Raw genomic sequence first — 18,275 nt, 5'->3', positions numbered from 1 at the left:
AATCCATCTGCTTTCCTTCTAAGATTTAAAAGTAGATTTTGATTCTGCTTTTCATTATTCTTCCTTTGTATCATTTTAGAATGTGTAAAGAAGAGTTAAATTGAACCACTTGTGTTCAGTAAGTCACTTTTAGATGCAACAACCACAACACACATTTTAGCAGGACTGCGTTCTGTTGTTCATTACTTGGTTTTTTACACTCTGATAACAAGAGGGTAGCTTGAAGATAAATGCCATATTATTTGTATGCTGGCTGCTTTAACTTCTTATATAACTGTAGATGGCTTTTATTTTGCCCTGGTAAAGAATAGAGAAAGAGTTAATAAGGACATTACCTACCTAAGGTATATTCATGTGTGTCTGACTGTGTCTTTTCACTGCTGTACTCAGTAACAACAGTAGAAATAATTCACTGCAGAGAATTTTCACAGAGGATGCCATAGGTACATAATTCTTTTGACTAAAGAATTCAACTGGGATACATTTCTCATACTGTGGCATATGCTATATTCTCATAGATTACTTTTGTGTGATGTGAGAGATCAAAGGCTTGTACTCCTATTTCCATGGCTACAATAAACTTGCAAAGAACAAAAGGTAATACTGGTGAATATTGCATAAAACCAATGGGAACTAACATGATTTAGAGGAAAGGACAATTAGAGGAAAAATGAGGACAGCATGCTTCTTTATTGTTCTTGGTTATAGTGTGAAGTCTTGCACCTGCTTGTTAACAAGGTCAGATATAGGATTAAGAAAAACTAAGTGGTTTTATTTGCATATTTTCTCCTAATAGCTCCGTTTTCTTAATTTAATTTGTATGTACACTATTGTGAAATAACTACACTGCTTGATAGTACTGTAATATAGCACAGGAAAATACATGCAAATTCAATGTTTCTTTAAAAATTTAAAAGACTTCCCATTGTATTATATTTATTATTGTGCTTAAAATGTTTTTTCAGAAGTGAAATTCAATTCTAATTGTAACATGAAGCATTATTTTCAATTAGTAGACAAGCCTATTTTAGACATCTTAAACAATGAACTAATAATTTACATAATTTAAATGAAAAAAAGCATGTATTTTTTATTTAATGGAATCTATTGTGTAACTACAATTTGTGGCATATTAGGTTGTGTGAAGACTGTGGAATTAACAAAGTGCTAAGTCCTGTATTGCCTATGCAGCTCGTGAATACTATTATTCTTAGTAAACTCTAGATAATTATTGTTATAAGTTAGTATAATAGTATTAGCTCCCCAGATTAGACTATGACTTTTGCAATGAAAAGTACCAATGTACAAGCTGTTGAGAGGAAACAGAAGTTTCAGCCTGCTGTGTAGAAATAATTTGCATTAATACCCTAAAGGAAAATGTGGAATGCAACCATATTTTTTCAGATCTTATTTCAAAAATTTGATTATACGGATCTGATTCATTTTCCTATGTCTTTTATTCTTTGAGCATGAAGAGAGATGTCTTTATATTTGAGAAAAGAAGCTTGAGTTCCTTTGTTCTCTACCCAGGACACCTTCTCTGCCCCAGTACCATAAGACTGCATGGAGAATAGTGTTAATGGAAGGCTTCCTAGAATGGTTTCTCTGTGGGAGCTTTTAGCTTTAATGACTGAATAATATTGAAGAAAATGTGATTTTTGGTTTCTCATTTCATACTGGGCCATGGCTAAAAGCTACAATATAAACACAGAGAAATTCAGGATCAAATTCATAAATCCAACCGCATCCCTACAATGTAGGCGTCTGTATGTCAGCAAGGTGTTTGATCACCCCTGAGCAGCTCTGGGTGATACAGCTCAGTTGGGTCAGCCCACTGAGACAGCTGTGTGGCTCACCCTTAACCAGGGATATGCACTGGTTGTCTGAATAAATTCCTAGATTTCAGTCTGTACTGCCTAGGACCTTGGTTCAGTTTGCAAACACTGGAGGAGCTGAGGTTTACTGCTGTGGCTGACAGCTGTAGCAGAGGATCTCTGGGACATTGTGCAAGTGGCCAGAAAGGGTTCCCCAAAAGCCACTGGACATCTTCATGTAGGTAACTGAACTGATCCTTTGCCTCCATGCAACACAATGGGAGTTTAGACCCTGAGCTCCCATAGAGAATCCTACAGTATATTGTTAGCTGTCAGCATCTGGATTTGTATGCCATTCCTGGTTGAATGTATCTCTATTCTAGTTAATATTTATTTACATACATGAGGGAAAGCTCAGTTAAGCATGGGTTCATCCATATATGGCTAGGGATATTCTAAGCCAGTGTTTTAGAGCATGCTTATACTTCTATACCTGCAAAGAAAGTGTAAACATGTCCAGTCCAGCTTTAAGCTACTTATGCCATGTCTGAAGAATTCTCATGAGCTGCCCATGCTAGTTGATTTTATCTTTACTGAACAGTGACAAAACATAAACACGCACACTGTGAGTAGTTCATGTTTGTCCCCAAAGTAATCTTTCAGGCTGGAAGAAGTTTTATAGAGGCTAATATACTGTGCTGACACAAATTACCTTTTCTTAGTAGCATGAAATAACCTGTACAAGACCTAGTCTCCCTGAGCAGAGTTTTTCAGTATCCACATTGACTAATTTCAAACCTGCACATCTTTGCATCTAGCTGCAGCATGCATTGTAGTCATATCCCCAGGCAAGGTCTCTCCTTCAGTTTATTGATGAAGTGGGAAGTTTACCACTTCAGTTGTACAGTTAATTATAGTTATATCCTTACATTGCACCTTCCATAGACATGACTGTTGGCTGCACTTAAACCAAAATTCATGAGAACACGAATGAGGTTATGTTTTAGTCAGGTTGTACTATATACTCCTGAAGGCACTACATCTCAACAGGGCCCCTCTCCAGAAATTTAGAGCTGGTAATATTTATGGGAGTTCAGAGCAGTTGAAACACTGCCTAGAGATCTTTTAAATGGCTGAATTTCAACACACTCCCTAAGGAGCTGGGATGGAGATCATTTCAGACTTGTCAGAGGAAGATCATGCCTTAATTGTACTTCATTGTACTATAAAAAATGAGACCTCTCCACTAGATTTAAGAGCCTGTGGTATTGCAATCTGTGAGAAATCTTCAGGGAACTCATCTAGGATCTTACAGTGTATGTGAAATAAGCTTGTGTCACTAACAAAGGTAGAAATTGTCACATAAATATGATGGTTTCTGTAACTGATCTTTTCTAAAAGTATCTCCAACTTGACAGGGAGCATCTTTTCAGTGTGATTTATTCTGTAATATGGTACACTCCAGTGGCTGCCTTCCAAAAATGCTGTCTTGAGTATCTACTTATGAACAGAGCAGCCCCAAATCACTCAGGTCCATAACTCTGGCATTTAATGGAAAGATGAACACTGCTTTGGCTGTGGCACAGATGCCAGCCTTTAGAACAGAGTGTCTCTGGAAGCATGAAGGACAAGTTACTTTTTCAGTAGTAGCTTTTACTGTGACAGAGGTCTACAGTAAGCATCTCAGTTTTAAATATAGTTGTTGTTTGATATGTCATGGAGTGTGAAATGACATGGTATAACACTACTACTTTAATTTATTAAAATTAAAATCAGCAAACTTCTGTCAGAGGTACAGTCTTTTCTCCAGTCTCTGATTTCAACCTTTCACAAAAGGTTTCATAAATCTCTTTCACAACCTAGGAAAGAGATAGAGACTGTATAATTTAGGCAACATGCAAACTGCATCTTTAAACCTATTTCTAACCTTTGGGAAGTTGTAGAAGTCTCTGGAGTTTCCAGAAATTTCCTCCACAGCAGGATGCTGATTTGTAGTGAGTTTTCTCTTTCACTCACACTGGGAAGAGCAAGAACATTACTCTTTGTTCCTGCTTGGAGGAATACTTGAAAACATTTCCTTGGATGGCATGAGGAGAAGGGCAGAGTTTGAGGAATGAAAGCTTTGACTGATGCCGTTCTCTGCTGGCACAAGGGCAGAAGTGGTGACATAAATGGGGTTTTCCTACTTTGGGGATGTTCAATTGGAGAATATGTCTTTTACTGTGACTGGAACCTGTCTCAGGGGAAAAGGACATAGCATAGGGGACTTCACTGGAGTTGGCAGTTCAGTTACATGTCCAGCAGTGTTCCCTGAGACATAGAAATGTGCAAGTAATTCTGTGACTTATGCTGAATTCACCCTTTAAATGAGGCATCTGATGCTGATGTGATGCTCTTGCCTAAGTGGCATTGCATCTTCAGATGGCTCACAGAAGAAAGCCAGGTAAAATGTACAAATGTGAAAAATGATGAAGGCCCAGCAAGTGAGGCCATATGCTCAGTTGTGGAAGATCAGTAACTTGCTGTACTGTTATGGACATTTGTGGAGAGTTTTTCTTTATTAAGAAGGAAAACAAATAGCTTCAAGCTGGAAGTTTCTGATTGAATTCAGTTAAAGGATTAATGATTATTTCTGATCATCAGTGGCTAGATTGCTGCTTTAGAACAGGAAGTTGTGTCATTCATGTTGTCACAAAGATAATTGTAGGGTATTAAGCCTCCATGTTAAGCTATTTCTAGTGATGAAATAAAGTATATATTTGGCTCATTATTCTAAAAGGTCTTAAATGCATGTCATTTTTTTTTTTTTTTTTCTTTTTTTTAATGAGTATTCTGCAACAGATACAATAAGATGCAAAAATAAAATGTTTGGAATTTCCCTTCAGAGATTATTAAAGTAGGTAACATGATATTGTGCTAACCTGTGTGCAGGTAGGACACTAGGGAGATACAGTTTTCTGGGAAAAGCACAAATGGGTCCTGTAGAAATTTTTGTTTCCAGGAATAACAGCACAATGTACCTTAGATAACATTCAGAGAAGTAACATGCTTAGGTCAGTGAAGACATCCAGGAAGGTCTTAAAACTACATTAAAAGGAAAGCATTTCAAGTTTGCAGGTCAAAAAAAAGGAGTTAAAGTGGTCAGCATCTCTCAGAATGAAGCTCTTGGGTCTCATACTTTCTCTCCTTTCTGAGATAACTGGGAAGTAAAGGGGATAATAGAGGGTTGGACTAATGGTGATGAGAAAGCAGATGAGAGAAACCAGAGTAAAAAGAGAATGCAGATGAGGCAGAGTAGAAAAAAAGATGAGAGAAAACAGATGGAAACCAAAAAGCCAATGAAGTGAGAGAGACAAGACTACAATGATTTACACAGGACATGGTGAAACTCCTCTGGATAAACCACTGAAAGAAACTTATAGCCTCAGTCCAACTCTGGAATAAAAACAAAAATAACTTTTAGTAGTGTTTTAAATGGGTTAAGACAGAACTTTGTGAATCTTTTCATCCTGGCATTAGAAATAAAGATACTATAACAGGATATTCTGATAGTATTGCTGACCTTGCATAGATTAGATTGAAATAAACATACATGTTTATTTGAACTAAACTTCAACTTCCTTGAGGTCTATTCTTTGCTAATATATATTTCTTTTTTAATCTGTAAAGAGTCTGCGATTGAATCTATATTAAGTATGCATGAATTGATAACAGGAATGCATGTAAAACAAGTTAAACAAAAGCCGAGTCTGAGCATTATTTTTTATCAAATTAGCATGATCTAATAATAATCTTAATTCCCTCAATAGTAAATCATTATTTACAATTATTTGGGATTGTGAATTTAAAAAATAATTCTACCTGAATTTTTTAACTTATGGAAAGACAATGTAGAAACTGTTCAAGGAAGCACAAGTCTGAAGAAATTTATCAGGATTTGGATTCATTTGCAATTAGAAACAGAACCAAATTGGATGTTGCTTGTGTACCCTGTAGCTTTTGAAGCAACAGTGGTTTTCAATGCTAAATGCTTTTTAACTGTACAATATCTGCATGAATTACAGAAATTCGGAGTATTCTAGAATTGCAGCAGCTTCCTTAAACATTCTTGAGCTGTATTAATCAATATTTAGTAATTCTGCTAAAAGGAAATCTTTGATTGCAAGCCAGAGTACTTCTAATTTGTTGGCTTAGTCACAGCATTTTTTTTTTTCATGGTCAGACTAGAGGTCTTCCTTGGTGATTCAATGGAATTTAAAGAGAATGGAGTACAGCCAGAGGGAGATGAAAAAATCAGGCCTGGCAGGATGAGCTAATTTTTAAGCACTCTTTTATCTTTGATGCTCCTCATCTCTATCATTGCTTTTCTTGGTGAAGAAAGCACTGCAACGAGGTGATAGGAAAGCTGGCTTACTTTTTATTGCAGCAAGTAAGATTTAGCAGTTCTCATTCCACAGTCAACTCCCTTCAAAGATAACCATTTCCTTCCTGACAGGTTTTCACTTGGACTGACAGGTTGCCAGTACTCCCAGTGTCAGAGCACCAACTGATGTTTGAGGTTGGAATGAAAGATTTCCTATTAAAAGCTCAGATATTTTAGAATTCATGATATAAAATAAATAAATTGTTAACAATTTGATAACTAGGGCATGAAATTTAAATTTATATTTTTGCTACTTCAATATCTTTTGAATCTAACTTGAGAAAATAATATAGAAATATTAATTATTTATTTGATGTTAGAGGGAACTCATTGAAAAACTACTTGACTAATAGTGTCTATCAAGTATGCAGAGCTGGATAAAAACATAAAAAAAGGAAAAAGACATGAAGTATAAGTGAAATATAATAAGTATATATATGTATGAAGTATAATAAATGAGAAAATAAAAATTAAACTTTAAATATTATCTGATTGATCTTATGAATTCAAAAAAGTTATAAAGTGTTGAAATTAGGACTGTGTATTGGGTGATTATATATACAACCATTCTGTACATTTCCTTGACATTACACTAACTGAGAATTCTGTTTTTTCTTCCAAAGACTGAACTATCTTACAGCAACACAGTACAAAAAATACATAATTTTTTCCTTAGCTGTTCATGCTGAAAGGCTGAAAAATTCTTTTTGCTTAGGTGCCAAGAGTCTTCTAAACTTTCTTGAGGGGGTCACAACCTAAAAATCTTCTGGATCACCTCCCATGTATTAGCAAAGATAAAAACTTCCTCCTATTCACTGTAATTGCACACCTCCCTATGACAGGTTTGGCAATTTCATGTTGGAACGGTTATTTTAATGAAGAGTAGATGAGAATAGTATGCCAAATTTCTCAGCTGGTGTAAAATTCCATGTATTTAAATCTAGCTTGGCAACTGGAATTGGAGAACTCCTCACTGCCAAAATGGTATTGTTCAGTTTTGGAGACTGTTGGTAACCCAAGGGTAGCAGCATGAAAAGTGCTGCTTTTAACTAGTCCCTTGAACAGTTTACAAGATCTGTTGGCAATTTCAAGTAAAGAAATGACAAGAGTATTTCATAAAATGATGGTAACTTAATTGCAGTAAGTACAGTAAAGCTGACTGAAGTCATCAGATCCTTAGGAGAGAAATGATTATGAAGTCCTGATGGGGTTTCTGAAATACTTGGAAAACTAATATTTTACTAAATATATTTTGGCCTTATTAAGAAGTCCAGTTTTTGAACAGAGTGAAGAATTTGAATTACATCATACCCATATATTGTATCATCCAGATATCAAAGCTGAAATAACTATTTTATTTTATTTTTAAGTGAACTTGATTTGAATGCACACTTTACTTACATTTATTTCAATGTTTTCTGAAACTTCACAGTTATTTTACTGAAGTTTCCAGTCTAAGTTTTATTGTTTTGGTTTTCACTCTGAGACAGAAGTGCAATGAAAATACATCTAGAACTGGAAATCATGCTTATAGATGTTTTTGTTGCTACTTCCAACACTGTAAATTGAGATGGACATTGAAAAAAGAAACTATGTGATTAAGTTCATTCTTGTATTTTCTTGAAATTAGAATCAATCTCAGTTTCCAAGACAACTGACAATATGAGGATGGACCAGCCAATAATGAGAAACAGCTTTCTTTTCTATTGCTGTAGCATATGGTAGGACAAGTCTTTCTTGGTTTGTGCTGTTGAGAAGACTAACCAATTTATCATTCCAAACAGAATACAAAAATTATTAAAGGAGTTGTGAGCACTTCAGTTTTTCAAGAGAAGGACAGGGATGTAAGTTCATTGGGGAAAGGCAAATTCAGAAATATCAAAATGTAATTTTTAGATGGTTTTCAGTTAAATCCCAAAGGTCACTTTGGTTTTTTTTCTCAGTCCTTCTTCAGAGGTCCTGACAACATGAAGAGTTTGTGCAAGTGATGGTATTGCAAGTGGAATAACAATGTGTCAATATGACTCTCTTGGGCTGAGTGGGATTGCCTTTCTGCTGTAAAATCCCTGCCACAGATAAAAGGCTTCTTCTGTATACCCCACTGAAAGAGTTATGATTGATCTAGGACCACAAGACTCTACAATTATTTTGCAGATGTCAAATAAAATCTATTATATGTTGGTTCCATGAAGTCAATGGAAGCCTTAGTAAAATATTAAATCACATTGCAATATATCTGCATTTTCATTTTCAGTCTGAGATTTCAAGTGCTTTAAAGTTCTTTCTAGGTGGAAATGCTTCCCTTTGAATTTTATGTATAAAACTATTTTCTTTCATACTACTGAAACCAGAAAGAAATTCCTGTTGTCCTCAACATGTCATATTTGGCTTTGTATTTCCCTAAACCCTTAGTTCTCCCCAACCCTTTCTTTGGCTTCAGTCTTTAAGTTATAAGTGTAACCCTCTTGCAGGAGAGTGTTTCTCATTTTAAACACCCTACCTGATGATACTCTCTGAACAAGTCTAGTACTTTTATTTGTGAATTGAGTCCTTTCAGTCACTTTCAATTCAGTTGATCTCTAAGTGCTGACATCCAATTTTCTCTCTCTTCGAAGTCTATCAGATTTCCTCTATTTTGTTGAGTGTGAAGGAAGAACAGGGATAGAATAATATAAAAGAGACAGATTCCTCCAAGCTACACAGAGCCAACACCAGATCACATTTCTAACCAAACAGTAGCTGAATCTGCACCAGAAAAAGCTGTAATTTCTAACACCATGTGGTACCTTGGGATTAGTGCATTAGTGAGAGTGTTCCCCCTGGCCCCACAAATATCTCTTCTCTCTCTCTCTCTGAGAATTTTCTGGGAGAGTGGGACGGAAGAGGGAGGAGAAAGGGCAGGGATTTAAAAGTGCTTTTCTGGGTTCCCTTACATTATCTGTAAATGTTTCTTCTAAATCCTCAATAAAATTGTATCAGTATGGGCTTTTTTAAGTGGCATTCAATTTAGGTAAAGTGAGAAGACTTGAAGTTTTTGTACTATATAAACCTTATTACATGAGGGAAACTCTATTTTTTGCTATCAGAATGAAGGCCAGCTGTTCTGTTTAAATACATGCTAGATGTATTGAGTTGGTACAAATGAGTTTGTTCAATGAGCTGGTCCAAAGTGAGCTCAGCTCCAATGACAAGGCTCTGCCAAGCATGAAGCAGACAAACATTCCTGTATTTACTTACACTTTACTATACTGCTGTTGCTGCCTGTAGCATCAGTATCCTGCCTGTAGCATCAATTAAGATCAAAGGCACTTCTCATTGGTTAATTTGGTTTGGGTGTAAGAAAATGTCTATGTGTTCCTTGTCTACCAGTACATGTTGTTCTTCAGCAGTAAAACAGGAGGAAATCACATATGTCTTCATTTCCCTTCGGAACATCAGAAAAATACTAGTCATATGAGCAATTTTCTGAATAGCTTCAAAGGAAAAGTGACAATGCAGACTAAAATGGCAGTTGCTATCCAGAAAATTGTGAAATTCCTGTTTAATGATAAGCCAGAAAAGCAGAGAAAAAAATACCATTAGAAGTAGTTATGAGTATATGGAAGAAAACATAAGACAGAGCAAGAAAGCATGTGTAAGAGAAAATATGTAGAGGTCTCTGAGAAAAAAGTTAAGGCAACTTCATGTGCTTTGTATTCACAACCATGTTGATGAATACAGCATGTGGAAAATTATGGTTTTGCAAATGGCTATGACCTTGATAAATAATTTGATTTCTAGAAAATGTTGGTTTTTTGTTTTCTTTTCTTTTCATTTAAAAGGAAACAAAAATCATCCCCTTCTGGGCAAAATGCTCTTTTCAGAAATGAAGAAAATTTCTTGGTGAAAGTGCTTTTTCCAAGGAATTTCTGTGTCTTCTATCTACTCAACCTATTGCTCCCGTAAAAAGTGCAAGCACTCCAATTCATCTCTCCAGGCATTTTAAAATCAGATTTACCTTCCTTTCTTCCCCACATCTCACTTTTGCAAGAACTGAAAACTGCTTGACACTTGTCAAATAATAACCATTTGTGGTGTCATAAGCAGACTATTGACATTGCAAACTAAGCTGTTGCATAATCAATAGAAGTCAACGTTAGGTAGCATATGCTTTTCATTCCTGCTGTGCATCAAAGTGTGTGCTATATCCCCAATCTAAAAAGCTTTTCTAAAGGTGTTTTCATAAACATGGAGTGTAGATTTTGGACCTAGAGACAAACTCATACTCTGAAGCCCTCTTCTTGTAATTTATTCAAAACAGTGCCATTTCCTTCTTTTCCCCAACTCCACCATCCTGTGGAATGTCAGTAAAACAGACACTAGGCTTTCCTTTCTTTTATACTCATTTTGGAGTATAAATTGTTGTTTTCTTTAAAATTGCAAACATTTCAAGCACCCTAAAATACACTGAAATGTAGAATATGCTCGAAATAGTGTGCTTTTCTGTAGATGTAAGAAATTCCTTGGAGACTCTGTCCTACTGTCATTTATTTTGTGAATTCTGTAAATGTGACACATTGAGGCAAGTTTTTATCTCAGTATTTAAGTACTTCTGATACTAACTAACGCACTAACTTTTGTTTTCTTATAAGCAATCTTATTACTATGTAATAAGATTACTGGGAGCAGTGAACTGTTTTAGTAGCATTATTAGTTTATTATGTTAACATTTTAGGCCAAGACTTTTATAACAAAATATGGCTGAGACAAATTACAGAGTAAAAAGGCAAAACTGATAGTTACTTTGTTATAGAAAATATTGTAGTATTTTCAGCCTTGATAAGAATGTAATATGTTTTCTAAAGAATTATACAAATTTTTAAAGACAAAAATTACCCCCAAATGTGATTATTATATTTGTAACAGAAAAGCTTCTAATTATTTACTGTCTTTTTCTTCCATAAAATAATGAGCATTGAATTGATATTTCTGGTAGGAACATGTTACACCATGAAAGCTAAATGATATCTTAAACAATACTTGGTGGTAAAACTTGGCAGTGTGTATGCATGTGACAGTACCACTTCCTGAGTTAGAATGGCTTTGATAGAAAAATAATTTGCTTTAAATGGTGGGATCCCATATTTATAGCATTTTGCTTTCTCAGTGTTGGAGTTTCTATTTTAGGTTATTCTGTGTTTTATTTTAAACTCTGTCTTGCTAATTAAACCCCTACTTCCTCCCTCTCATATATCATCTTCAGTTGTGCAGCTCTTGGAAGACACATCAGTCCTTTAGTTAAAAACTGGAATTCAGTAAATAAATTGTTCATAAGAATAGCATGTTACCAACAAATTTTAGTTGAGATTTGAGAAATAACTGAAAGATAAAAAATCATTTTGTTTTTCATCATGTGAGTGCTTCTACAAGTGCCTGAGAAGACAGAGAAATATTTAATAGAAAATGCAGATTTTGTAAACTCTGTTTTTCAGGGTAAAAGTGTTTTGTGCCCTGCTATTGCAGTATTATCTCAGCCTGTGTTTTCATAGAAGGCTTTATATTTGTATACTTTCCTTTGAGACTTGCAAACTTGCCTTTTAATGTAACCTTTTCTTTAAGCCTATACTCATTTGAGAGATACTTAGACCTATAATTTTTAAAGCTTATTTACCATAATCTTCAGCCAATCCCTTTACATATTGCCCCTGCACTTTGAATTTAATGTTTTGAATATGGACATGAGTATGCATAGTACATGTGTATATGCTTTTTCTGGTGTTTCAAGAAAATGGATAATTTTACTTGACTATACTATTAAATTTTAAGTGAATTATAGAAAACACAAAGTAGTGCTTCTTCTCATAGTTTTTCTCTATGTTAACTTTTCCTTATTTTGGTCCTTTTTGTACTAGTTAAGAGACTCTGACTGAGGCATATTATAGATCAATTGCAGAAGAGTCCTTAAAATGACATTCAAACCACCTTTCTAATAATAGGAAGGATGAGCAGATATTTGGACAGTATTTCATATACTTTGTGACTGCTTAAGATCTTGCAGTTCCAGCTGCAAAAGAATTCAGGAAAGTTACATGAAGAATGCCAAAAATAATTATTCATTTAAAAAGGAACCCACAAATAATAGCCTTAGGCTCTGAAAATGTCTTTTAAAAAAAAGTGCAAGAAAGCAAGCAAGCAAGCAAGCTGCTGGTGCTTCTAAAATTTTTCATTCAGTAGCACTTAGATACTGCTAGAATTATAACATTTAGAATTGTTAACTTTGCAAATGATCTTTAAGTGGGTACATCCATGATCCTGAAACATTGAGGCATGTGATTAAGTTCAAAACCATGTGCAAATCCCAGGGACATGATCATGATGTCCTGTACTGAGGACTTCATATTGGTGTGGTACTTTTTGCCAGTTGAAGAAATAAAGAAAAATATATTTTATACCTCCAGAAAGCAAATAAGGTAACTATAAAATAAAAGTAAGCAAGGACAGGAATATTGACTGTTCTTAAAAAAGAAATAGAGAAGAAAAACAATTATTAAAAAATATAAAAAGAATATCTAGTAGAATAAAAGAAAATTTATGAAAAGAAAGGTTGCAAAGATAAAACTTCTATAAAATATATGCCTTAGAAACTAATGCAGACAAAATTGGCAGAATTTAGGAATGCCTTGGAGGATAAATCCAGGACAACACTGATAATAATCATCAAGGGGTTTTGAGGGAAAGTTCTCACGTTGGCCTTGCTAAACTGACAGCAGAACTGGCACAAAGGAATGTTGTGAAAGTAAACCAGCATTTTAGTGAGATGCACTATTATAAACTCAGTGCAGAAAAAATTATTATCTCTGAGTTGTAGAGAAATTTTATGCAGTTTTCTATGAGAAGAGACATTACTTGTTACTGTGTTACATTAAAACGTATGTTCAAACAACACATAAAAATAATAGATACTGTAAGTTCCACATACCTATATGGGCAATCATTTAAATGCTTTTTGATCTATTTTTATCAGGGAACATTCAACAACTTATTTTACCTTGTGTAATTTTAAGTTAGGACAACAGAGTGATTGTTTGGTACAGTATTTTATTTACATTATGTGAAACTGAGAAACTGTAGGCAGACCTACCTTCTTTCAAACAACAGACTGAGTCTCCATTTGGTGGCTAAATCCCCACTATAATAGCAATAATGCATTGTATATATCTATATTCTTGCAATATACAAGTCTGGTATAACTGAAAAAAATAATAGTGCATTTATAGATTTGGAGGGTTTTTTCCCTACTTCTTGAAGTTATGGACTTTAGAGTCTTCTACATTTTCTCTCAAGATTTTTCAAGAGACAACTGGCTAATTTATTCAAGGCTTTGACCAGCTTTTAGTTTTAGCTGATTCATCTGTGAAGTGGGTAAAGAAATGCCTGCTTTAGAGTATGCAATCAGAAACAGCTATGCTGATTTATACCAGCTGAAGAGATGAACCTTTCTATTTTTCAGTGTTCTCAAAGTACTTTGAGATCACTGGATGAAAACACTGGAGGATTTTAGGGAAAGAGCAAATAATTTATGTTACTAAGTAATTCCAATCTGCAGTTTCTGAACAGCATGGATTATTTTTCTCAGTTACATAAATTATTGTCCTGGGCTGGTATTCCTGCTCATTTCCTTTTTAAATTAACAGCACAGCAAAAGAATTGTAGCTATTTGCATAAGTTTGACTTTCTTTGGAGATTTCCAGCTCTGTGTCGTGGTGCTTAGAGAGTTGTTTCTGCGTTGGGTACTTCTCTGCAATCTCTTCTGGGAGAACAAATGTTTGGTAGCATCCTAGCCATGTGCTTTGAATGTACAAAAATAGAACAGCAGAATAAAAGAAACAGAGTCCCTTGGTGGAATCTCTTTAATGTCTTGCATCTGATGTTCAGATTGGTGGGGAGGGGAGGATCACATGCCTGATGTTTTCTCTAGAACTACACCCAACTGGAAGCCATCCCTTGGCTTCTCTGCGGACAGCAGCATACCCAAATGGAACATATTAATTCTTTGGGGAAATCTCCTTAGTCAGACAAAAAGAAATCTCTTCAACTTCCCAGATACTTGCTCTGTTCCCAGTACCATCAGGCTGAAAGAAGAATCTGCATTATGTTGATTTGGAAGATACAGTTTCTAACTCTAACTGCAAGGTTTAGATAAATAACTTCTGCGATGCAGCTGCTCAAGCTTTCAGGTTTTGACATGTTTATTAATGAAAATGAATGAGAACAGAAAGAAATAGTCAGCCAGGCAAGATGCCTCTGTGACTCTGCTGTCATCATTAGGTGAATATGGTATACCAAATATTTATGCTTCTATATGATTCAGATCAGAGAAAATAAATATAATTTTTATGTGTTTTATTTTCTTTGGAGAAGGAAGTGGAGGAGAGTGTGAGTCATAGTGGAAGAATAAAATCTATGTCTTTTCTGACAAAAGCTGCTTGTTTTCTCAGAGAAGGATTCTAGCATTAACTTCAGTTTGCTGATAAGCTCTGGAGCCTGAATGACTTTAAAAAGAAGAGATGACCTGCCAGTCCCCAGTCTGTACCTATCTGGTGACCCATGGCCAGAAGCCAAATCATATTTCTTACTCCTGCTGAGCATAAGATAATCAGTGTTGCTAGCAGGGTCTGAATGCAGGCTGCCAGTGCACCCTTGCAAGGATTTCTGGCAAGCAGAATTTTGACCCTTCGCACCGTAACAAATCCTGCCAGCTGCAGCCTGACTCAGAGCACAGGGCTGCTCTGAGGAATTTTGGAAGGTTAACATGAATATGCATCAGTATATGACCAATATTATTTGCCTGCTTTAAAAAAGAAAAACAACACCTCAACGTATTTTCTGTTACGGTCAGATTCAGAGAGTTCTCGTCTTAGGCAGCTGAGAAGGGAAGTGACATGGTTATAGGAGCTCCTGAGGAGGTTGTCAGTGGCTGATTTGTCCTTTTTACTCCTTTCTGTGCCCTCCAGAGTGTAGAAAAAATAGAAAAGGTGCCAGATACAGGGTCTGATGATTCTCTGCTCACAAGAGATAGTGAAGGATTAGGAAGTGTCACTGCCTGTCCAACCATCCTGAGGCAGAAAAAGATTGTTTACAAGGGAGAAGTGATCTTCACATTGCTTTGTGTAGGCTTTCTTTACAACTACCAACCTCAAAACATTTGTTGCCCATGGCAGGGGTGGTGGGTTAGGTGATCTTCAAAGGTCCCTTCCAACCCAAGCTATGTTTCTATGATTCTGTGATTTTCCTAAAGGCAGATACTCATATCAACAGACTAAAGCCTGAAAGGTGACAAATTACAAAAGGTTTTATGTATATCCTGGTGAAATCTAGACTGTATTTAAAAATATGTGTGTATATCATTCCTTATAGAACTTCATAAGATAAGAAAGTATCTGTCTCTTTTGTGAAAGAATTTTCACGTGTTTTTTGTCACAAAGCAGTTACTGCCAAGGCTAGACAAACTTTAGAGATACTCTACTTACATGAACTCCAAACCAAAATGCTGTTTTCCAGATGTTAAGTTTCTGTTTTCTGAGTGGAGATATCACAGAATTTATTCAAAAGACCAGCTAAATGCCTGTAGATTAATATAGAAGACTGAAGATATTTAGGAACCAAAGGTCTCTATGGTCTGTAATTGAGTGACTTGGGGCTGACATCTTTTGGAAGACCAAATAGTAGCCTTGACTGCTGTAATAAGGACTGGGGGCACTCTGAGATGTTTGAGAGGAGTCAAGCTTGCTATCCCAGTAAAGAGATTTTTTTTTTCCAGTTTTCCTTGATATTTCTCACAAAATAGTCCTTAGAGGTTCTTCAGTGTTAAATGAAGAGCAGTATAAGATGGATGAGCTCTGAAATTCCACTTCCCTCAATACTATGGTGGAAGAAAAAGAAACGAACAACAGAGGGCATACAGATTAGCTCTTCTGGTACATTGTTTGCAAAGTAGCAGCAGCAAAGTTCTGTCTTTATGAGACAATATTAAAGCAAAAGTAGGATGTTATTTTTCTGGTGGAATGTAACAGACACTGCATACATTTTTAAATGAAAAAATTCTTTCTTTCATAAAAACCCTCTTAGCTGTTGTTTTGATAATGTGAATTCAGGTAATACTGAAAGCAGAAACAGAACACTGAATTATAAATGTCACCTCCAGTTTTTAGTGTAATAGCCTTCTTTCTTTAGCTGAGATTTCTATATATCATTTCTGGAGAGATTTATGAATGTGCTAGAATTTTCTGTTCAGCACTATTAAAGATGGTGTTAATAGCTATTCCTGGTTCTTTGTGTCGAAAGATCTTGCTTTCAGTATTTAATAATTTTCCTATTGCTACTCAGTATGGCTGGCAGTTTAATGTCAGACATATTTATTTGACAAAAATTTTGAATAAACTGTGTCTAAACAATTTTTGCTTCTTCTATGAATGAGATTAAGGGTCAAATGCATTGTTTTGCCCCATTGTTATTAAAAATTGTGCTGACATCTTTACGCTTTAAAGCAAGGTCTTGAAATGTGGTAGAAGTGTGGTAGATTTTCCAAATGTTCCAAATTATAAGACTTTCAAAAATTTCTTTGTGTGTTAGGCTGGTGAGGCTTGTTGCTGCTCAGCAGCTCGAGCTTGCAGAACTTCTCTGCACTGAACACACTCCATCATCTGACTCCTGTGCTTAGTCTGGGCTCTACTCTGGGGTGCTGCCACTTTGTTTGACATGAAGAAATGGAAAGCAGAGCCTGACTTGAGTTTGAGGAAATATGAATGGAGAGGAGGAGGGCAAAAGCTCAAGTGGCTGCAGATAGGGAGGGCTCTCCATAGGATCCCTCCTTCTTTCAGTGTATAAGATGTATGGTGCTATGGGGACAGATGAAGATTGTGTCAGCCACAGTCCTCATCAGTAATCAGGATCCATGCCACATGTGTTGCAGACGTGGGGAAGTTTGGGAAGTATGTGTTGCTTCAGACAATGAATTTGTAATTAGAGTATCAGAAGGTATGTACATAAGATAAGATGTGGTTGCATAGGAGACCTTTATTCCTGATATTATTCCCTAGCTTTGTGGAGATTAGCCTGCAAAAGCTCAGTCACTGTAGTGTCTAATGTAAGAATTCATATGTGTATTTTGTGTGTTATAGAGGTCTACATCTTGGGACAATAGGGAAAAAAAACCTAGAAGAGAAGTAATTTACTGCTTGCCTCCAGGCCATGTCCATTTGAATCTGTAGCAAATTTGATGGATATTTGTTTTAGCTATCATAAAAAAGTCCAAGAGGTGAAAAGTCTCCAATTTTCTTAAACATTTTATTTATATTATTATTTATTATTACTATTTAAAAGTTTGTTCCAGTGTCTGAACATGTTTCCTGCTGCAGCTGCTTCAGGTCCTGTCTACAGGGTACAGAACAGTTATTTCTTCCCTTTCGTAACTTACATATTTGTGCACTTGTATCATATTTTCTCCCATGTTATGCAAATCAAATAATTATGTTATTTATTTCAAAGTTGTTTCTTTGCTTTTGATCTCTCCAGTTGGTCTAGATCCTTCTTGAAGTGCAATGCTCAATACTGGAATCCATATTTCAGCAGAGGCCTACTAATCATATGTAAAAAAAGGAATGTTTCCCAACTTTACCTGCAGATATTTGTGGTGCAATTTCAGAAAAATCACAAAAAAAAATTTAAGCAGCCTCTATCCTTTTTTAAATGCAAAATTATATTCATTGAAAGGCTGTGTATCCTGAAAAAGACTTTTTTGCTTCATCTGAATTCTCTTTTTTATTATTAACGAGTAAAAGGAACATTTTCCTAAAATTACCTCTGGGGAAAATGAAACAAAATAAAGTTTATAATGCATAAATCAAAAACTAAACAAAAGGAAAACTTGAGAGTTGTTAATATCATTAATGTGGGGGGTTTTTCCCACAGAAAACGTAAACCTTTCAACAAAAAATATGATTTCTTTGGACTAAGTTGTTTATCAAACAGATTAATAAACATTGAACTTAAACATATAG

The 18,275-nt window shown here is 35.4% G+C and overlaps 1 protein-coding gene across 7 annotated transcripts in view; it reads left to right on the top strand.

The window, feature by feature from the left end:
* Positions 1 to 18,275, top strand: part of HDAC9 (histone deacetylase 9) — a 452,666-nt gene that overhangs the window by 373,140 nt on the left and 61,251 nt on the right. The gene's annotated exons all lie outside the window — the stretch shown is intronic.

This window comes from Erithacus rubecula (assembly GCF_903797595.1).
Source record: "Erithacus rubecula genome assembly, chromosome: 3".
NCBI classification, from domain to species: Eukaryota; Metazoa; Chordata; class Aves; order Passeriformes; family Muscicapidae; genus Erithacus; species Erithacus rubecula.
The sequence above is the reverse complement of the archived record's forward strand: the minus strand, read 5'-3'. Positions and strand labels throughout refer to the sequence as shown.